Source organism: Mirounga leonina, unplaced genomic scaffold (assembly GCF_011800145.1).
Source record: "Mirounga leonina isolate KUSES-001 unplaced genomic scaffold, KU_Mleo_1.0 Mir_115, whole genome shotgun sequence".
NCBI lineage: Eukaryota > Metazoa > Chordata > Mammalia > Carnivora > Phocidae > Mirounga > Mirounga leonina.
The window spans coordinates 16246170-16268983 of NW_023270268.1; the positions used below are offsets into that span (position 1 = coordinate 16246170).

Genomic DNA, 22814 nt, shown 5'->3' on the forward strand with positions numbered 1-22814 from the left:
GAAATGACTTTTCTTTTTTCTTTCACTAAATTTCAGGCAATTAGGTTTTGGTAGGTCAGCAGCCCAACTCAGCATCTCTTTATGGAGAATGGTTCTAGGAGACCTTGATGAAATTGCAAATGCTTGGAAATAGTCACTTGCTTGCATGCTGGGTAAATAGGAAAGCATGCTGACTGTATTTATTTTACTATCATTATGTCTCCATGGGGTGGGCTAGTAAAAAAGTGCAAGCTGTTAACAGCTTGGTATATACATACATACACACACCCCACACACAGTATACTCAAAGATTTTATTTTTCCTTCATCTCAAACCATGAGTGCAGAAAATCCCCAATACTCGAAAGATTTTTTTTTCCAAATGTTTGTTTCTAAATTGGATGTTTGTCACTCCATTCATTAGTGTTCGTTCATTCGACAAGTTGTTAATGAATGCCTACTACGTGCCTGGCTGGTGGTGAACATCACATACAGTGGTATAAACACAGGCAGGTCTTTGCTCAAAGAAATGTTTCACAAGGTGGCTAGGTGCCGAGACTAACCTATAGTAACCTCCCGTATTAGTCTTCTTGGGCTGAGGTAACAAAATACCACAGCCAAGGGGACAGCATGGCCAATATCTTGTAAGGGGTCTCTCCTTGGGTTCTAGATGGCCTTGTTCTTGCTGTATCCTCACAAGACCGTTCCTCAGTGGATGTGGGTGGAAAGAGAGGGGGCAACCTCTCTGGTATCTCTTCTTATAAAGGGCACTAATCCCATGATGAGGGGCCCACCCTCATGACCTCACCTAAACCTAATTACCTCCCACATACAGTCACGTTAGGGGTTAGGACTTTAATATCTCTTTACTGTCAAATGTGCTATGTCACCTATAATGTGAACTCAATAGACTTAACTGTTTCAAATCCATCTCAGAGGAGTAGGACTTTGGTTCCTCTGCGATTTGGCTGCTGCAGTGGTTAGGGCTGAGGACCCCAGACACCAACAAAGGATGAGAGCTCAGCAGCACCAGACACCTCAGTCCTGAAGACCCAGTGGTTTGGGGTTTAGAGGAGAGTAAAATAAACTCAGGTCAGCATCTAAAGCAGAAATCATAAGATCTCTGCAGTGAGGTCAAGATCCAGAAATGATATGCTTTTAAAAATCAGGTGTCCTTATTTCCTGCCTGCCTCTTTGAAGCTCCTCATGATCAAGTTCAATCAGGCAATACAGCGAAACAAATAAAAATAACACAAAATTTCAGAATAACAGAAAGATTCAATGTATTATACTAGGCCTGAGGTTTTCACAAAGCTGCAATTACAGAGCGCTTTTAACCAGGCCTGAGGAAGTAGGCTAGCTGCATACTCACCCTTCTGCTACGGGAAAGCCAACATCCACCCGGCCCGGCCCCTCGACTAGAAATGATCTGACTCTTCCAAGGTTCGATCATTTCCTTAAAAGCCTATATGATCAAAGCCAGCCTGGAATGGACAGGGATCAAAGAGGAGAAATTCCAGAAATCCAAGTGCAGGCTTTGACTCTGACTAAGACTTCGTGCAGCTGACTTCCTTTCAGACAATTCTCTGCCACCTCAAAGAAACCACCAGCACATATCACAGAGGTTGAATGCACCTTTCCCCATGGTCCTGAGTCCATGCAGAAGCAATCAATAACTTTCAGCTGGAACTCTGACATACAGACTTCCAAAATGGAATGTTAAGCTCCTTCATGTTTTTCCCAGAATGAAGGAGTAAAAACACTCCTACATTGCTCTTCCCCCATCTAGTGTCAAAATTGAAAAGGCAGGTAAGGACATTCAGGTATCTTTGGGTGACTTAATTCACGCTTGGGGCTGTGCACATAGCACACAGAGCCTGGGAATAATTCTAACGTGTGTCTGGTTCTTTGCAAGGGCTTTTATCTCCATAGTCCAAAAGGATCCTTACAGTAAGTTACGTGGGACGAGAAATATGATAGCCATTTGGTAGAAACCCGGGGCTCAAAGAGTCAAAGGGACTCTCACCTTCGGTCACACAGTTAATGGCAGAATTCTATTCAAAAGAGAAATTCCAAGTGCAGATTTTATTATCATCACACCAGCTTGGGAACTAGAACTCCATTCGTCATCACACCAGCTTGGGAACTAGAACTCCATTCGTCATCACACCAGCTTGGGAACTAGAACTCCATTCGTCATCACACCAGCTTGGGAACTAGAACTCCATTCTTCTGCAGGAGGCTGGATACAGCCTGCGGATGTGTTCTGTGTTTTGTTTTGTTCTGTTTTTAATTGAATTAGTTCAACCATTAAGCTTCAGGAGTTTTCCCATAAAAATCTGGATTTCTGACTTTTTTGTAAAAACCAAAGCTCAGATCTGTCCTCATGCAGGCAAAGGAAGAGCAGAGCTAAGAGGAGACTGGCCTGAGGAAGTGAGCCTTCGGCTCAGGTCTTGATCCCAGGGTCCTGGGATCGAGCCCCACATTGGGCTCCCTGCTCGGCAGGAAGCCTGCTTCTCCCTCTCCCACTCTCCCTGTTTGTGTTCCCTCTCTCGCTGTCTCTCTCTCTGTCAAATAAATAAATAAAATCTTAAAAAAAATCTTAAAAAAAAAAAAAAAGACTCCCTCTCCCTCCATGGGCTCATGCTCAGCTACACAAGACCCTAGCAGGTCATGCTCTTCCCACTTCCGTGACTGTGCTCACATGACTTCCTTCCCCTGGGATGCATCTGTCTGTCTTGCCAGTTTGGTAGGAGTATGAGAGCAATCTTTCAGAATTCAATTCAAAGGCCCCCGGCTCCGTGAAGTCAGTTCTTGGTATCCCTGGAAGAACTAACTGGCCTTTGTTCAGGGCTCTTAAATACTTTCTTGTGTTATTTTATTAAACCTGTTTTCATATGTGCATATTCAGTATTGGGCACATAGTAGGCAATCAACAACGTTTTGATTGATACTAAAAACAAAGAAGTAAGTAGTACTTACCATGTGCCAGACACTGTTCTGAGCACCTTATACACAGGAACTCATTTCAGCCTCACAACATTTCGCATAGAGAAAATGGAGGCCTATGAAAGGTTGAGACATTTTCTTGGAGTCACTCAGCTTGCTGTTAAGTTGCAGAAGGGGAATAAGAACGGAGTCTGGCTACCTCTGGATAGATGGGTGGATGAAAAGATGGAAGGGAGAGACAGAAGAAAGGAAAGAGAGAGGGAAGGAGGGAGAACCAGGCAGGTGAACTGTCAGGAAGAGGGAATGGCATGTTCTGTGGCAGGAACTGTAAGGCTGTCGGTGGGGGCAGGGGCAGTGTGTGTGCTGATAAATTTTAACAGCAGATTCTCTGGGAATAAAGAGCCCTGCTTTGCAGTATCTGTTTCTGTGGTGTCAATAATCCTACCAGATGGAGATTCTGAGCTATCAACATGATATCACTGAACACAGAGTTGGAAAGAGGAAGGGTGACGAGTTGGTGGTACTCCCCAGTATGAACTCCTCAGCTGGAACACACCAGGGTACAGGATGTGCCCTGGAAAGTGACCGAGGATGAGACAGGTAGGACCAGGTGAGGAAGGAGCTATTAAGTCATACTAAGGATGTAATTTCCTGGACGCAACAAGGAGTAATTTGCCAGTTTTTAGCAGGAAGTGACACATCACACGGTTATGAAGATGGACACACATTCAAAACTTCAGGAACCCCTCCTTCATCTTTCCTACAGCTTTCCTGAGTGACAATTATGGCTGCAAGGAAACCTATCAATGATTCTACCCTTTCTTTACTCTATCCCTTTACCCACCAGCTATACTTCCTTCTACCACTACCCCTGACAACCACCACCATCCCCTTATTCTGGGCTCCTGGGCTCCGGGGGTCAACAGACTCTCAGGACTGTCGAGTGTAGTGTCTACCTATCACTATTGGTTCTGTGGCATGTCAGGGCTGGGAGGCCTAAGCAAAGAAAGTGAGCTTGAACCAGCTGAACAGGAAAGCCATCATAGGGAGTATAAATAAAACAATGCCAGATGCGCCCTTGACATTACAGACCACAGAGCTGGTAGGGGCTCTAGAAAGCCTCCAGTTCACTGGGGAAGTAGAGCAGAGGGCAGTCAACTTAACCAGCCCAAAGATATCAAGCTGGTTAAGGTCAAAGCTAGAAGTAGAATGAGGTTGCCTGGTTCCCAAATACTCCACCTGCATATAAAGAGGAGGTTTTCTGAAATGTTGCCTCCCCCTGCAAAGTCAAAGGTTTTCTTAGGAGAGCTTTTTCTACTGAGCAGGTTCTACTTCACCAAATAGAACAAGTGGAAACATGGTGATCTCCAAGATCAAGGACATCCTGTCATCTTCTCACAACAAGGGACAATATGAGCGATCTGTTTAGAAAACACTCTCTGACCACATTCCCCTCTCTATCACTCACAGCCTTATTATCCAGCTTAAGAATTCTCCAGATCTGGACATTTTCCCGTGGGTCTCCATCCACCTGCCTGCACTGAGGCCACTTCCTGATAACCAGGAAGTGGGCAGGGAAAGGAAGTGCACCTTTCAAAGCCATTGTGGCAGCTCTGCTTTGGGGGAAAAAATCGTTGGGGGGCGGGGACTTAAAACTTTCAGCTGATATGAAATGCAGTCTGATAATTCAACCTCACGTCAGGTGAAGCTAGCCAAGGCTACATACAGGGCATGGAGCCAAGGCAGCCATCGGGAACTGAAATACAGGCCGATATTCATCTAGCCAGGAGCCAGACTCTGCTGCTTCTCCAAGGAAGCCCATTTTCTAGTTCTTACAAAGGCATCCCACAGCTTGCTTGTGCCCCTGACCTGTGACTCTCTTTCTGCTGAAGGTATCCTTTATTTGCCAATGCCCACCAGTATCTATAACCATGATCCCTAGGAATAGGGCAGGTAAAGCCAGTTCCTGTGGCCAGAAAAGTGAAAATTGGTCCAGAGAGAGAGAGATCCCAGAGAGATAAAAGCAGCTAGGAGGACCCTGTTACAACTTGCCCACGCCTGTTCCAATGCACACCTACAGTGTTAGCTGAAGATACTAAAGCATATGGGTTTGGGGTTCCTGGGGTCACAGACGTCTAGAGCATCTATCAATAGAATTCAAGTGATCCACAAACTTGAATGGGAAAAAAGTGACAACTTTGTTTACTAACTTTGAACTACCATTTAGTATTTCATTCCATTATGAATGCAGGCTACAAACCTGACATGTAGTAGTAGAACCAGCGATTTTGCCACTGATATAAATCAGATATTTTCGTATCAGAATACAGGTGTTGGAGTTATCTCGAATCAGCTTTGCTGCTGATTCCTACTTAGAAGAGATGGTAGCCATCCGTCCCACCAATAGATCTTGTTGTTACATATACATCAGCAGGTCACAGTGGGGTGTGTGTGTATTGTGTGTGTGTGTGTGTGTGTAGTGTAGTGTTATAATCATGTGCATTGCATTTTAAGAATTTAAACACATCATTCTGGGGTCCCTAAGATTGGCAGACTGCCAAAGGGCTGTAAGGCATCAATGAGATGAAGAGCCCTTGGCCTGGTGATTGAGGAGCCCCATTAACAAGGGACAGGGGAACGTATGAGACCATGCCCTCTGGCTGAGCAGCTAGCCTGCCTGCCTTTGTGTTGACCTAGACCTTGAGGAATTATTTGGGTACATTATTTTTCCTTGTACACTTCTTTAGCTCTTTATCACTCCTGTTCACTTTCTTTAGCCCCTGATTTCTAGGCCTTTTAATCTTACCCTTCAGGTTTGGCTTACTATCAAAATCTCATTTCGTCTTTCTGCACTAATGGCTGGGTTCTCTTCCTTCGGGTGGTCTGTTTTCCCTCTTGGCCTTCCTTACCCCTTCTCTCCTCCGCCTACCCTCTGAGGCATCTCGGTTACCTCTCTCAGCCCTCCTAACCTGACTGGCTATCAGTCATCCCTCCTTTTTGGGTTTTGCAGTAGATGCTTTGGACACCAAGAATCTACACTATACCCTGCATTAGGGAAGGGAATGAATTTTGTCTACAGGACGTGTTTCTAAGAAGCAACCAAAAAACAGACTGACCACCTGGACAAAGTACAACAAAACATTCCACGGTAGGAGAGTACCCTACCTTCGCCAACCCAAGCTTAAATATAATTTATAGGAGGATGGAAGACATTCCTGCTTAATAATCCCTGATGACCAGATACCTAGGGAAGGTCAGCAGACTGGACCAGGAGTCTTCTGAGCGCATAAATTCCCAGAGTAGCTAAAGGAAAGTATACTGCTTAGTCACTGCTGACAGGGTGAGCCCTCTGTAAGCAGACCTAGACCAGCATCGCTTTTCTAAATCAGAAGTGATGAGGTTAGACTAGAGAAAAAGCCAGTGTGATTTCATGACCTTTGTGCTTTAGCTTTGGACAAACATGCAAGTGCACTGTACCTCCTCCCTGCCCTCACCAGGGGAAATATTTGTCCTGAAATAGCCAACTCTCCCTGCAAGGTATTGAATACTCACATGTAGACTGAAAATTATATCAATGGCCTAAAATAGAAAGGAAGAAAGAAAAAAAAGGAAAGAAAGAAAGAAAAGAGAGAGAGAAACAAAGAACCTAATCTGCATTTGAAAACATACCTTAGTTTTGTCAACTATTAATCTGTGTTTGAGCATGGCTCACAATATTTTATTTTTTTATTTTGTTTCTATTTTATTTCTAAGAAAAGGCACAAATCTTAAAAAAAAAAAACCTCTCTGAGAGTATATGACACTTACATTGGACAGTTGCTAACATAAAAAGCAGCTCAGAGAACTTAGGATAAATTGAAACTACACATTTTCTTTGAGCCTCTTGAAGAAAAAAATAATCTTTTTATCAGTGTGGTTCTTTTTTAATATTTGTTCATTTGTTTATTTTAAATGAATTATACCACCCTTACAAGAAACTCATCCCTTTTGAGAAAATCGTATGTTCCAAGCCTGTTAGCTCTTAAGAAGATTGCAGACTTCATTCTCACATACAATGGACATTTCTAGGTCATGTTGCAATGTATTAATTCACTAGCTTTTTATGAAGCATGTATAGTTATATACTAGTATGTCAGATATAAGAGCTTCCCTCATGGTTCCCAACCACTTGTAGAATAAAGCTCATCAAGGTCACAATCTGCAGATAAAATATTAAATTTATTGATCATATGGAATATTCAAACTTAAATATAAATTAAGGTATTAGATATTTATTTAAAAAAATCCATGAGGGTAAAGCTTCTCGGGTTCTACTTAGTGATCCTTTTTTTCCCCCTGCCAACATCTTCTTCAAACTCCACAGAGACTTATTATGTGGCTTCTCTTGTTATTTAAAGTAGGTCAAGTTCAGATGCTCTGGTCCTTGATTATTTTTTTTTTTATTTTCAAATACCTAACCCAAACTGAGAACTTTGATTCATGCTATGTATTGCTCAATAAATGTATTCATTGTGTTCCAAATAAAAGGGCTTCGTTTTTTCATAACCTTTCCCCCAGAACATGTTGTTTAACGCATAATTGTTATTCTGCCAACAAACTGCAATCAGTTTATATGATTTAAGGTAAATACATGCAAAAGGAATTGTCCCAGCAGAAGTGTTGTGTGGGCCCTTTAACACTCCACCACATAGGAGCCACAGTAAACTAGGCAGAGAGCATGACTACCATGCCCATCACAGAAACAGGATGAGGCTCCAGCTAAGTCTCCTATCATCCCTGAAAAGATATGAGTTGGGAACCAGGATGTCTGCCCAGATCAAAAAGGATTCTTCTTCCTGTGCTTCCTAAAACAGAGACCATTTCTTTTGAATTTTGTCATACCTGATTTCAATGTTACGTCTTTTTTCCTCTCACATTGCTATAATTTAACTGAACCAGCATCCCACCTTCAGAAGGCTACTCTTCTAGGATAATTTGATTTTTCATGGTTCTCCCTTAAGATTAGTGTAACTATGCATATTTTTTCTGACTCACATAAGACAATATTCATTTCTTTTTTTTTTTTTTTTGACAGAGAGATAGAGAGCACAAGTAGGCAGAGAGGCAGGCAGAGGGAGAGGGAGAAGCAGGCTCCCCGCCGAGCAGGGAGCCTGATGCAGGACTCGATCCCAGAACCTCGGGATCACGACCTGAGCCCAAGGCAGCCGCTTAACCAACTGAGCCACCCAGGAGCCCCGACAATATTCATTTCTAATAAATTCTCTAGAAAGTGAATGCTTCCCTTGAGATAACTGGGGACTCTGGGATTTAGATCAGTCAACCCAACACAGATAGCAAACTGAGGTGGTGGGTAGGTGGGGAAGGGGGAAGAAGAGCATCTCTTAGTGCAGACTCTCCATGGCCATTCCTGTCACCCCAAAGCCCTTTATCAGCCAGGCCTCCATAGACTCCCCACCCCAGGTTCTTGATAGCACTGTCCCCCCACCCCCGACCACCTTTTCCTCCTCCACCCCGATTCACTGTCTGAGGGCTTCTGTCCTGGCTTGCCACAGCATCAGGGATGGAAATCCTATTCCAGGGGACATAAAAGGCACCAAGTTTCCACCATCTGTCTGCCTGTAATTCTTACCCCTCATGTGATTCTGAGAAACAGGCTTTTCCCAGTCCCCCTCTCTGTTTACTCCAGCTGACTTTTTCTTGATTTGTCTCCAGGGGCAGGACATCCTGATACTATAGCTACAGAGAAAAGACAGGGGATGTTCTTAGAAACCAGAATTCTGTCCTACAAGAATGCCTAGGGGTATATGGAATCCCTAAATTGCTGGAGAGGTCCCTTTGTTATAGGGGCCCAGTGGGTGAGAAGGTGGCAAAGAACTTTTTTCCCCTTTCTGACCCCCAAGTATATCCACTAGAAAGATACTGTTTTGCCTCAGATTTCTGTTTTGCATCAGCCTGAGGCTTGACCCAAGGGTCAGAAAACCAGAAGAAATAATACCAAATTATTTCATTGTATTCAAGAGGATTTCTCTTATTTTCCCAAATATTTGGGCGTGAGGACAGACAGAACTATTCAACTTGACAAAAAGACTGCTAAAATGATTGAAAATCCATTTAATTTTATTTAGAGTCATCTAAAGGTTTGCATGGTTAGTTAGATTCTGTTGATCTGAAGGCGTATATGTATTGGGTTGCAACATTTTTACAAATGAGCCACATTTGTGATGGTTTATCCATTATATGACAGTTACTTTTCCTGGTTATGCTGATTGAGGCATTTATGAAAAATAGAAAAGTGAACTTTTCTTAATAAACAAGTTTTCTCCTAATTAGTTTTAAGAGGCTGAAAAGCAACAGCAGTGGATGTAATCTGTTCATGCATCAACATAGTTTATTTTGACCAAGAATCAGAAGACAGTGCTTCTAGTACTAGTTATGCTAGGAACACACTGAATAGCCTTGAGCACATCACCAAATCTCCTCCCTACCTCTGGATTGGGAGTAGCGCTATCTGAGGTCCCTTTAGCTCTAATATTCTGTGATTCAATCACTAGAAAGGTACTCATTTGCAAAAAAAAATATTTCTACAGTTTGTGACTATAGAAATCTCTGTGCACCTTTGAATTCCCCCCTTGCCAGTTCTCCTCATATTTAAAAAGGGAATGTCTACCAAAAGGTCCAGAAAAGAAGTCCATTGCCAGAGGCTAATTCCCTAAATTTACTTCCAGTACCAGGATCTCATCCTGCCGAGATGCACCCCCAACAGACTCCGAGAGAGGCAATATGCACCATCAGTCTCCCCAGTGCCATAGGCAAGAACTGGAACTTATATAGCATGCCCCTGGGGTCTGGAGTAAAGGGCTGGAGCCCTCACCCATACTTCCTTGTGGACAAAAGGTCTTCAGTACCAAATGGGGCTGAGAGCTTGGAGCATACCCAGTGTTCTCCACCCACAAGAACTAACCACCTTCACAACTTATTGGCTGGATGACAACAAGCAAATAACTTAATTTCTCCATGGCTTAGTTTTCTCACCCATAAAACTGGGGAAAATAACTTCATCGTCCAGGGTTGTTGTGAAGAGTAAATCTAAAACAGTTGATGCAAAATATCAAGAATAGTGCCTGGCACAGAGTAAGAGCTCAGTAAATACGAGCGCTGATTATTATTATTATTATTATTATTATTATTATTATTATCATCATCATCATCATCATCATCGTCCTGTCTCCCAGGATAGCTCAGCAACGGTGAAGGGACACTTTGGTGTGGATTTGAAGTCTTCCTTCAAGAGTTACAGGAAGGACATGTTCCAACCTGTTTCTAGGGAAGTGATCTGAGCACAAACCCAGGTAATAAGCATCCGAAAAGAAATGGGCCCTGGGGTGTCGGAAGCTAACTCATCCGGGGTGACGGACTTAATTCTGGGATCCTACCTCAGGTATCCAGGTACTTCGGAAGAAGCCAACGCTCTATCCCCCCGCGATGCCTGGCCTGTGAGGGTGTGGCCTTTGTGCTCAGGAGCTGCACCGGGAGTCTGCGCTGAGGGAATCCCCGTTCCCGCTCCTTGGGGCTCTGAAGCTTGCCGCGGGGAGACTGGGAGCTCGCTGCTCCAGGGGTACCCCAGGATGGGAGTGACCGACCTCAGGATTCCTCGGCGGAGCCCTGACGAGTCGACGTCTCTTCCGGAAGGGTCTGGCCAAAGCGTGGGGCCCAGAAAAGGGGAATGCGCGGAGCTCTGCTCTCTCCCCGCTGGTTACAGGAGAGCAGCAGACTTATGCAGGGCAACCGCAGAGACGGCTGTGCCCCTAAAAGCCTGCACGTGGGAGGCCTGAGCAGGCAAGGCCAGAGGGTTTTAAACAGCTCCAGAACCCACGCAACCTCCAAATTCTTCTACGGGCCAGTAGGAACCGGGAATCGGACTCTCAGCCAAAGGTGCTCCTTGGAGAGGGGCGTGCACCTCCTCAGAGAGAGAAGGGTTAAAAGAGGTGCTTCCAGGCCTTTGGTAGCCCAGTGTGTTCCCCAGCTGGACAAACGGAGCCTGGGGAACTGCCCGTTCTTTGCAACGGCAGTCTAGGTCCCCTCCCGCAGATGGTCTTCCATTCCAGATTGCTGGAGTGCAAAGGAGGAAAGAGCCTTGCCTTCCCGCATCCGCCAAAGCGTCTGGAGCAACCAGAAAGATCTACCTAGGGGCCCAAACGTGGACAGACCCACCTGTGCCCGGGGTCCCCGGGCCTGGAAGCCAAGTCTCCCCTTACCTGGTGCCCACGCCCCCTCGCCTGCCCCGCACGCCCTCCAGCTCTGCGCTCTGGAGCCTGCAGAAGCAGCGTGGGGCTCCCCCACTCCTTCGCTCCGCCCAGGTGCGATTTGCGGAGGGGCGGGGGGGAAAGGTGGCTCCCACTGCAGCCTCCGCCCCTGCACTCTCCTCCAACCTGTTCGAACCCCTGTCTACTGGCTAGGCGCTGGGGACTCCCCCCTACTCCGCACACACGCCTCCCCTGGGGGCCAGGAATCCCCTTCCCACCCTGCGGCTGTGCAGACCTCTTTGACTCCGAGCGCGGGGCAGGAAAGATGGGCGTGGGTCTACGGACGCGGCTGTGGAGGTGGAAGGGTGTATAAGTGGGTGCCGGAGAAAGGAGCGGACCTCTTAGAGCCTGGAAAGGCATCCCTGGTCCATGATCCGATCACTCAGTCACCGCCTAAGATGCCAACGCATTCAGAATCTCGCCGGGAGGTTTGTTTCTCCTGGAGGGGAAGATCGCCCCATTCCAGGCACCCAGAAGCCTGCCTTCCCAGGTCCCCCTCGGGCTCTGGCATTCCAGGGCTCCATTCTGACTCTCTGCGCCTCTCCAGGTGCCCAGCCCCTCCCCCATCTGTATTTACACACCCGGGCCAGAGCCCTCAGGACTCAAATCCTTTTTCCTCCACGTCAGGTGACCGCTCGGAGCTGGCACCTTGCCCACTTTAAAAAAGCAGAGCCCTTTGGTACCCTTTCAACCAGATCTATCCCCGACCCTCGGTTTCCTCCCCCACCCCTCCAGCAACACTTCCCTCCCCAAACGACTTACTTCACCCACCCGGATCTGCACTAGCCGTTCCCGCGGCGCACAGCCGCAAGCCACTCCAAGGGTTTCATTACCGAGTTGGGGGTGGCATTCGCAAGGATGGACCGGCTCCCGCCGTACTAGACAGAGCCCCAAGGGTAGCCGCAGCCTTCCCCCTCCACCCCCCACGACCCACCCCTCCTATTTCATTATCTCTGCTCCTATCCAACCCCCACAGGCAGGATGAGCACTGCTGGGTCCCAAACCCTCGCCTCTCTAGCGGGAGCTGCAGGGAGTGAAAAGTCGACTAGCAAGAACACCGAGAGAGAAATGGGCAGATGCAAACGTCAGGGGGTGGTAGTGGGGGAGGACTGGGGGAAGGGCGCACGCGAGAACTAGACGTGCAACTTGCACGGCACGGGGTGAGCACCGCGCAGGGAGGGGGGCACAAAAGTTTGCAGACTATTGCACGGCAGTCGGCTGCACGCGAACAGAGGGTCGACTCCCCTTCGCTAGAAGGGGGTCTCTAACAGGATCGGCGCCAAGGGGACCGGAGGTTTGGACATGGCTCTGACCTGGGGTGACAGTTCCCCTCTACTTGTTATGGAAGGGATGGCCTAGGCACCCGGGCAGAGGGACGACACCGCGCTTTGCGAAAAAAGCAACAGGCGGCTGCACCTTACCTTGCGCCAGTCCCGGGCCGGGGTGGCTGCTCCATCCTCGTGGCGCAGGGAGGAGGCGTTGGATGCGTATGCCTGGGGGTGTGCGCCGCCAGAACTGCAGCGGCCGCTCTTCCCACTCGGCTGCTCGCCGGGCTGCCCACCCCGAACCGGGCCGGCCGGGAGGGCTCGTTCCGGGTCGCGGCGGCGGCGGTAGTGCGCGGCGGCTGGAGCGCGGGACGCGGGCAGAGCGTGGCTAGCTGGCGTCCTCTGGCGCCTCCGCCGAGCGAGGGCGCGGCCCCGGGCGGCCGTGCGGAGCACCGCTGGGCTCCCGCTTCTGCGGCGGCTGCTGCAGACCCTGCGCCCGGCCCCGGAGCCTCGCAGGAGGAGGAGACAAAGACGCGAGGGAGGCGAAGCGCCGCTCGCCCAGATGGATCGTCTCAGTCACTAGAGGGGAATCGCCTCCAAACCCGGGCTGGGGAGGAGGGAGGAGGGGCGAGGAGGCAGGGGACTGGAAAAGCAGCGGGGAATGAACGTGACAGTCGGAGCCCTGCCGCCGCCTCGCCGGTGCTGCCCTGTTGCCACCCGGGTGGAGGGTCCGGAATGGAGAGGGAGGGCGGGGGCTGAGCGTTTGCTGCTGGAGGAGAGGAGCTGAGGTGGGAGTATTGGCTCCCTCCGCCTCCCTTGCCTTCATTCGTCGCCCCCCCTCCCCCCCCCCCGTGCATAGCTCCACTCTCAGGATGCTATGGCCCCATTCTTTCTCCTGTTTTTCTAACTACTGAGATCAGAGCTGAATAAAACTGGCAGAAGAAGCATAACGTGGTGGTGATGGGTTGATCGTCCTCTAATGGGGAAAAGGCGAATGCTTAAAATCTATTTGACAAATGATTGCCTACTGGGTGCCAAGTACTGTACTAGGCTGTTCTGGGTAAGATGAATAAAGTGAGATATTCCCCCTCCAAGGCTCTATGATTGAAAATCAGAATGATCCTCTGCAGTTCCTGAAGCCCCAAGTTTTGGGGATGAGTCGTGGCCCCTGATCCCCACCCCAACCAGTCCAGTTTCCCAAAGCAGAAGGTGTTCAGAGAATTGAATTTGCCTTCCCATTGCAGGGATGACTGAATGTACAGCCAAAATGGAGGGTGTATAGTGTATATAGATCCTAAGAAAGTACGTGTGTGTGTGCGTGTTTGTTAGGATTAAAGCAAATTACTGCTTTTAGTAGTTCATATGTCATGATTTAAATTATTCATCAGATCTGCACCTAAATAAATAAATGAATAAACAAACAAGCAATTTGGGCCAGATGAACTGGTCTTCCAGCCTCTACAAATACCACCTTCTTTGACAGCCCTTTTCTACAGCCCTAAGCCTTTACTTTGGGCAGAATTAACTTCTCCCCTTCTCTTTGCTGTCACTATCATACTTGCCAATCACTTGCAGAATTCACATACTTACAGATTTTTTTATGGATTTCTACTGCTTTACTCACCTGTATTACTGCCTTTTTTTCTCCTTTTTTAGGAATCCGCTGCAACATCCAGCCTTGTTTTGTAGCTAATGGGTACTCAAGGAAAGCTTAACCGGTTGAAGGTCATTTTCTTTTTTAAACACGGCTAAATCCCAGTATCTCCAGAATTAAAGGAACTTGGGTGATGAAATTTTTAAGAGTTTGGGGCAGGGGAGAACACATATAGTTCTACTCACAGTTCCATTGACCTAGAAATATAAAACTATGTAATTCATTTGTGTTTCTAGACAATTTTATTCTCCCACTGACAAGCCCACCTCTGTTGAATTTCCAGAAGCAAGGGAAACCAAGCTGTTGGACAACTGCATAGAGCAAGAGATACATACTCAGCTGCCAACACCTAGAGCAAACCCATTCCAGGTGGAGAATGACCAAAACCTCTTTGATCATTTCATGACCTGTGTCAAGTATGTTGAAAGCTTGTCAAAGTTTCCTCGTTTCCAATGAGGCTTTCTTTGTGGATGCATTTTAGAAAAGTTTGAACAGTATTTCATTGCTGAGAGGTGAAAAATGTGCTGTGTTTAGGGATATTTAAAATAGTTCTTTAGGGGTGCCTGGGTGGCTCAGTCATTCAGTGTCTGCCTTTGCCTCAGATCATGATCCCTGGGGCCTGGGATGGAGCCCCACATCTGGCTCCCTGCTAGGTGGGAAGGCTGCTTCTCCCTCTACCACTCCCCCTGCTTGTGTTCCCTCTCCCACTATCCCTCTCTCTGTCAAATAAATAAATAAAAAATAAAAATAAATAAAAATAAAATTGTTCTTTATTTTCTGTGCCCACTTCCTAACCATTGTAGGATGGATACCCTAGATCAGGGATGCTCTATGAAAAGGGTCCACAATGTGTAGGAGATTAGAGAAAATGACTGCTATGTTTCTAAGATGACACTATGATTGGAAAGGTTGTGGGTTTTTTTTTTTTTGTTTAAGTTTTGCTTATTAATTTTGTTTTTTTAAGTGAAGTTTTAGGACCTAGACACAGGTATGTATGGATGGCAGGTATGTGATTTGGTATAATTTTTCTGAAGGGAAATATGATGTTACTCTTGAAAGCATGAAATTTTTGCATGCCACGGTCCCTAAGACTCTAATCCTAGAAATTCATCATTAGGAATAAATAAGGATGTACAGTAAGATTTATCTACAAGGATATTCACTGCAGTGTTGTTTATTCTAGTGAAAAACTGAAAATAAACAAAACCAAATTGAAATGTCTAACAAGATAGGAATGGTGAAATATTTTGTAAGTCTATAATTGGAATACTGGTCAGACATTAAACCTTGGCTGTAAGTGAATGGGTGAATATTGTCAACAATGACAGTTATGATTTTAGATGCAAAAAAAATCAGATGCACAAGATGAGAGATACAATAATAAAAATTGATATCTGGAGTCAACAGATGTAGGTTTGGAGCTAAACATTTCTTCTTGATAGTTATGTGATCTTAGACTTGAACTTCCAAATCCTCAACTGTGTAATTGGTTGATGTTATTTACCTCATAGTGTTGTGTTTTAAATGAAATAGTTTTTGCGAAACACTTACTACAGTGCCTACTACATGGTAAAATCTCAATATGTTTTTCTCTTGGCAATCATTAAATGTATAAATGTTAATACCTACATATATTTAGGCTCTTGTCAAGAGTAATATACATTCCAGTATTAATAGCGGTTATCCCTGTTAATACAGAGATTATGGGTATCTTTTAAAAAATATAGGGTAATCAAAAGCAGAGGAATTTGTTTTTAATTTAGTTTTCTTTTAATTAAAAACAAATAATTTCTAACTATTGACACAGGAAACCTCAGGACTTGGATGCTTTCTGCTCTAGTTGATTCACATGATCATCAACAAGACTTGCTAACCATTGGTGTCGCCCATGCGATAAAAAGGATAAATGACAGGACATGGAGTTTGTCACCTCTGATACAAACTTAGATTTGTTTTGTAGTAACCAGGAGTCAAATCCAGCTCAGCAAAATATGCTGTTTAATACCAGGAGCTGACTGGTTGCTGCCCCTGACTTGTCTTGACAGCCTATAAAAAAAAGAAGAGAAGAGAGGAGGTACCAGAAGCTATATTTGTAACTTGATTAGCGAATTAAGAAGGAAGCCTAACATTGAAGGGATTCAATGACCTTCACATCTACAGCAGTGGCTCCTCTGGGCCAGAGGTGGAGCTTTTGTAAAACTTACTGTGTGTTTTGAAATGTTTCAGAAATGTGGAGGAAAATGTGATTTGCTTGTGTTTTCAGTTTAACTATCTTTAGAAATAAGGGTAAGTGTTGTTTTAAAATCAATATATTCTAATAAGTTTGCATATAAAGGAAATCCCTTGAATTTTGAATTGTATTCTCCATTTGAAACTCTCTAGAGAAATGAAAATGCATTTCTCTGAGCCCCTGAGTTGATTTTCTGAAATCTGAGTAATTGGAGTGCCTTAAATGAATGGGATCAAGGCAAGAAGATGTTAATATCGTGAATCCTTTGTGGAACATGTTCCAGTGACCTATTCTTCATAACAAACCACCCTAGAATTTCTTGGCTTAAAATAACAACAATCTTCTATTGGCCTAAATCTGGAATTTGGACAAGGCTCAGGGAGGAAGGCTCACTTCGGGCCCTCTCAGTGTCAGCTTAGGGCCACTGGATTCAGAATTAGAGGATTCACTTCCCAAATGACTCACTCATGTGCCCAGCAGTCTCTGTTAACTATTGGTGTTCAACAGAAGCTGAGGGGTCAAGAACCTCAGTTTCCACATTGTGTCTCCATGTGCATCTCACCATAGTTTCTCATAGATTTCCTCACTTCATGGAATTTAGGTTCACAAAGAGAGCCCTGCTAGGAATCAAACCTTGCCTGGATAGTGAAAACCTGAACAGTTAAGCATTGCCCATTATACAAATAATCTAGTCTTCATACGATTTTATAAATATTAATCCAGAATTGACTGGACAAAGTAAGCCAGTGAATCTAACTCATCCTTTGGATGATTTAGGTAAATGGATCAATTTTTCTTCTATTTACTGAGATTATTTGGAATGTGAATTAGTGCACCCACTATGGGAAACAATATAGAGATTACTAAAAAAATTAAAAATAGAACTACCACATGATCTACCAATTCCACTTGTGGGTATTTATCCAAAGGAAACAAAATCACTATCTCAAAAATATATCTGTACCCTCATGTTCATTGCAGCATTATTTCCAATAGCCAAGACCTAGAAACAACCTAAATGTCTATTAATGGATGAATGATAAAGAAACACACACACACACACACACACAATGGAATATTATTGAGCCATAAAAAAGAAAGGAAATCCTATCATTTGTGACAACATGGATGGACCTTGAGGGCATTATGCTAAGTGCAATAAACCAGACAGAGAAAGGCAAACACTGTATGATTTCACTTCTATATAGAGTCTAAAGAAACAAAACAAAACAAAAAAACCAAAAAAAAAAAAAAAAAAACCCTCTTCGGTACAATGAACAGATTGGTGGTTGCCAGAGGTGGGGGCTGGGGGAGATGGGAGAAATGGGTTTATTGGAGGACTAGCCATTTATAAATTCATGATAATTTCTCTCTCTCTCTCTCTCTCTCTCTCTCTCTCTATATATATATATATATATATATTTATTTATTTATTTATTTATTGATGGTTCCACATAATAAAGACCAAATTCCCTATCATGGCTTTCATGGGCCTCTGCAATTTAACTTTCTTTCTAGCTCAATCTCACAGCTTCCTCTAGCTTCTCATGTTTATCCATCTTATCCGGGCCTTATGTTGACTCATATTCGGGCTAGCTATTGACAAGTTAGACTTATAGTGGGGGACTAAAGTTCCTTGAGAGCAGAGACTTTATTCCAATCAGTGTATGCCCCCACAACTGTCAGTCAAGCCATGCAAGGAGTGGGTGCTTATACATTCTTATTGAAAAGATGAATAATTCAACACCCCTTGCCTTTCCAATTCAATCATTCTATCTCCAAAATGGCAATATTGTTCATGAGCTGCTCCACAGGGGAGCTAATTAATTCTCTGAAACTGGAAAATGTTTTGAAGTTCCACAGTACTTTGGAACCCTCAAGAACATTAATATGTGCAATAAAGACATTATTATTACTTCCCTGACACATAAATGGTGAATAATCCATTTTAATGTGTTTGTTTTGAATATACTCAACAAATTTGCAAGAAGTAATGTATTGTTGGCTCATTTCTACTAATGGACCACCTTGTGTGGACTGAATAAGATGTGGCCTTTTCTGGCTCTATTGTTTGTTCATTTCTCTAGCTTTCAGAGCTGCTGTTATACATCCTTCCTGCCAGAAAGGTACCCATGATATGACAATCAGCCTTCTGGAGGTTCTACATCTTGACATGTAGTATGGGTACTTATGAGATTCTGGGATTGCACTCTTAGTCCCCTAACCATATAATTTCTGTAGGAAATGTCTGGTAACTACAAAGCTGAGTGATCCAATAGAGGATTCCTATCAGATGGAGCTATCAGTCTCTTCTTGGGAATTCTGGAAAAGAAAACTGGGAAGATTGGGTTCATCTCTCTGTTGGCTAATGCTACAAGATATAAACCATCGGAGCCATGACCAGGCATGACATCTGCCATGTGAAGAAGGCCATACTGCATTGTGAATGATACAGCTTTATCATTCACAATGTGAGTGAATGATAATGAGAGGCAGAGAGAGTCCCTGTAGGGTCTGAGTCCCTGGATCCAGCCATTTGGAAGTTCAGCATGTCTCTGCTTTTCCCTGCTTTTATTCATCCTCTCTTTTATTCATCTTCTGCTTTTATTCATCCTCTTTTCAAGAAATCGCCTTTTTGCTTAAACTAGTTCAAATTTAGTTTCCATCACTTGGGACCAAAAAAATTCCAACGAATGCAACATCAAAGAAAGATTTGAGAAATGCTTCTCAGAATATATTTGATTAAAAGGTTGGAGAGAGAGCAACTGGGGACACTTTGAGATGAGGCTTATATTTTGAGAAGTTAAAAGTCCAGTGAATAATAGAAATGGAACCCTATTTTTCCAGATAATAAAAAGAGGATCTGACATGTAAAAGCAGGATCCCAGTGTTTGTGATTTACTAGCATGTAGGCTTCATGAGGGTAGAAATTGGATTCTTTACCACTATACACTGATGACTACAATAGAATTCTGTACTTAGCAGGGGTTTAATAAATATTTGTTGAATGATCTGATTCATTTATTTATTGTATCTCGTTATTCTTAGTCGAAGAATGAAATGAATGAAATGAATGAAAAATGACTTCTTATTGAATTCACCCTATAAACCAGCCACTGTGCTCATTAGACCCATCATTTAGTTTATTACCAGACCTTGGAGTGGGCTGGGGGTGACTATGGATTAAGAGAACTTGTTCTGAGATTAAATAGTTTGTTCAGTTTGCATGCAGATTCTAGATGTTGAGGGTCAGGATTTGAACTTAGGACCATCAGTCTCCAAAATGTGTGCTCTCTCTTGGGGCGCCTGGGTGGCTCAGTCGTTGGGCGTCTGCCTTTGGCTCAGGTCATGATCTCAGGGTCTTGGGATCGAGCCCCATATTGGGCTCCCTGCTCGGCGGGAAGCCTGCTTCTCCCTCTGCCCTCCCCCTGCTTGTGTTCCCTCTCTCGCTGTGTCTCTCTGTGTCAAATAAATAAATAAAATCTTTAAAAAAAAAAAATGTGTGCTCTCTCTAATGTACCACATTCACATATTAACATATAGGGCAGAGATTTCTTATTGGAGCAATAAACTAAAAGGGGATAGGGTTGGACTGGAATATTGCTTCATATATAATTCCACCTCTAATTATCAAGGATTTAGTGAACAGACTTAGTCCTCATTTTATAGACAAGTAAGTGCAGGTCTACAGTGTTGCCTCCAGTACTCGCCAGTCAAAATCTCCTTAGAAAGTCTCATTATCAGGATGGAAGCTCTCTTCTTATTCCCCTTTTCTTTCCGTAAGGGAACTTCATTGCAGCCCCAGTCCCTGATAGCTATTGGTGCTCCCCTGCAACCCTTTGGCCTCACTGTTCCTAATCCCACGGCTTCTTACTGCAAGCACCTGCTACTCTATGCCTGGTCCCTTGAAGGGGAACCCCGGAAGTGTTAGGGGACTTACTCCTTACCTCCAAGACTGATGGGAATTGATGGATAAATACCCTACACACTACTCCTCTGTTGGTTCGACTCTACAGAATGTTCTACACTGTCTCCGAGAGGTCCTCAGTGTGCTTGTGCCCCAACTACCCATAACACTAAATTGTTCAAAAGTAAACCGTTTATTGGTTTCCTTCCCTTCCATGTCTCACTTCCCTAGACCTCTCCCCGAACTTTCCAAATAAACTATTCAAACTCTCACCTGTATCTCAAGGGTCTGCTTCTGGGCTAACTCGAGCTAAGTCATCTCTCTGACCCCTTTATCCTCATCCCTAAGGGAGAGGGTCAAATTACCTGACTGATGAGTTTGAAAGAAGAAACTGAGCACTGTCTGTTACTTCAACTCTTCTGAAGAGGACAAGTTCATAGGACGTGCATGTTTGGACTACTCTTTGCCATGGGCTTAAAGGCTTGCCTTCATGGGAAGGTCTTCAGTTAACAACTGGATGGATGAGTCAGTTTAATTCAGGAGTGATGTATTAGGACACTCCCCAGGTCCTTACAGATCTAAAATCATGCTCTCCAATCAGCTTTATCAGCAATATTTTGATAAAGTGGACATTTTGATTCCATCAGATTAGATTCATATGATTCATAAAAGCCAACATGTGGAAACAACCCAAATGAACATCAACTGATGAATGGATAGACAAAATATGCTATATCTATGCAATGGAATATTATTTGGCCTTTAAAAGGCATGAAATATTGATACCTGCTACAATAGATGGATCTTGAGAACATTATGGTAAGTGAAAGAATACACTCACAAAATACCACATATTATATGATTCCATTCATATGCGATGGCTAGGAGCTCTGCAGAGACATAAGACAGATTAGTGGTTGCTTAGGGCTAGGGTGTGTGGAGGGGAGTGGGGAAGGGAGGAGACAGCTAAAGGGTGTGGGGTTTCTTTTTGAGGCGATAAGAATGTTCTAAAATTGACTGGAGTGATGGTTGCCCGTATCTCTTCATAAAAACCATTGAAAGTTACACTTTATTTTTATTTATTTATTTATTTTTTATTATTAACATGTAATGTATTATTTGTTTCAGGGGCACAGATCTCTCAAAGTTAGGTCCACACCATGATGCAAAATGCCGACATGAGGGGAGGCTGGGTTAAAGGTATATGAGAATGCTCTGTACTATCTTGGCAACTCTTTTATAGATGTAAAACTATTTAAAAATAAACAGTTTTTAAAATTGGGTCTAAACTTGGGAAGGTTCTGACTTGGAAAGTTTCAAAACTTCTCTGACTCAGTTTCCCTACCTTAAGGGAGAACAGTACTATAATACTCATCTCATAAATCAACTGAGATAGTGTATATAACACTATTATATCTGGCAAATAACCTCTCTCTCTATCTATCTAAAATCGAGACCTAGGTGTATAAGGCAGACTTGTCAGTGTGTCTCAGGCATCTCATTTTCCCCCAAGATCTCCGTCATCCTCCTATCTCCCCACATATGAGGTTTGGCCTGACAAGGTGTGGTCAGAATAACATTCTTTTTTTTTTTTTTAAAGATTTTATTTATTTATTTGACAGAGAGAGACACAGCGAGAGAGGGAATACAAGTGAGGGAGAGGGAGAAGCAGGCTTCCCGCTGAGCAGGGAGCCTGATGTGGGGCTCGATCCCAGGACCCTGAGATCATGACCTGCGCCGAAGGCAGACGCTTAACGACTGAGCCACCCAGGCGCCCCCAGAATAACATTCTTATTACTACAATTTAACAGGTATAATGAGCTAACTCAGTTTGCAATGCCAGAGATTTGGGGGTAGGGGGGAGGGGCAGAGAATTTGGGTGACACTGACAATTGATGCCAAAGTGGCCCTCCTTAGCAATTAGTTGTTCTTGTTTCTTTTGCCTCCCATCATAGCTATTTCTGTTATTTGTGTTTTGTGAAATGGTATCATTCCATCAGACCCACATGTAAGCCTCAAGTTGCTGATGCAGGCTTTCCTTTCCTCCTTCTGTAGCACTTATGGAAGCCAGCACAATATTTCTGCTGGCTGGTCTGGAGTCAGTTCTGTATCTAATTATGGGGTTGATTTTCTTCTTTTGTATTAAAGTTTTTTCCACCCACTGGGGGTGTTAGGGATGTGACAAGGAAGCTTTCCCTATGGTCCCTGTTTCATTGTAGGAAGCCAAGGCGTGGGGGAAATGCCCTTGTTGGAGTGGAGGCTGGGGTTTCAGTCCTTTCTCTAAATTTAAGGGACAAAGGAAGCCTCAGACAAGCCATTTAATTCCCCAGGCTTCTGTGTGCCCTTTATAAAATGAGAGGATTGGCCTAAATCATCTCTTCTATAACTCTTAATTCCTCCTAGGACTGACATTCTCCACAATGCAAGCATTTTCCTGAAGTTTACTGACAAGTAGTTGCCAAACACCAGAGGAGTGCTGATATGTTATTAGCTAATATTCTCTCTCATCTGTTTGCAGTATCTTGATG

General features: G+C 44.3%; 1 protein-coding gene across 2 annotated transcripts in view; it reads right to left on the reverse strand.

Moving 5' to 3' along the window:
* The window catches only part of LRRC3B (leucine rich repeat containing 3B), an 88713-nt gene extending 75917 nt beyond the window's left edge, over positions 1–12796 (reverse strand). For both annotated transcript variants that reach the window (XR_004677227.1, XM_034993529.1), the window contains exon 1: positions 12652–12796. The gene's annotated coding sequence lies outside the window, so the exon portion shown is untranslated. The remainder of the gene's footprint in view (positions 1–12651) is intronic.
* Between the last annotated feature and the right edge of the window lie 10018 nt (positions 12797–22814).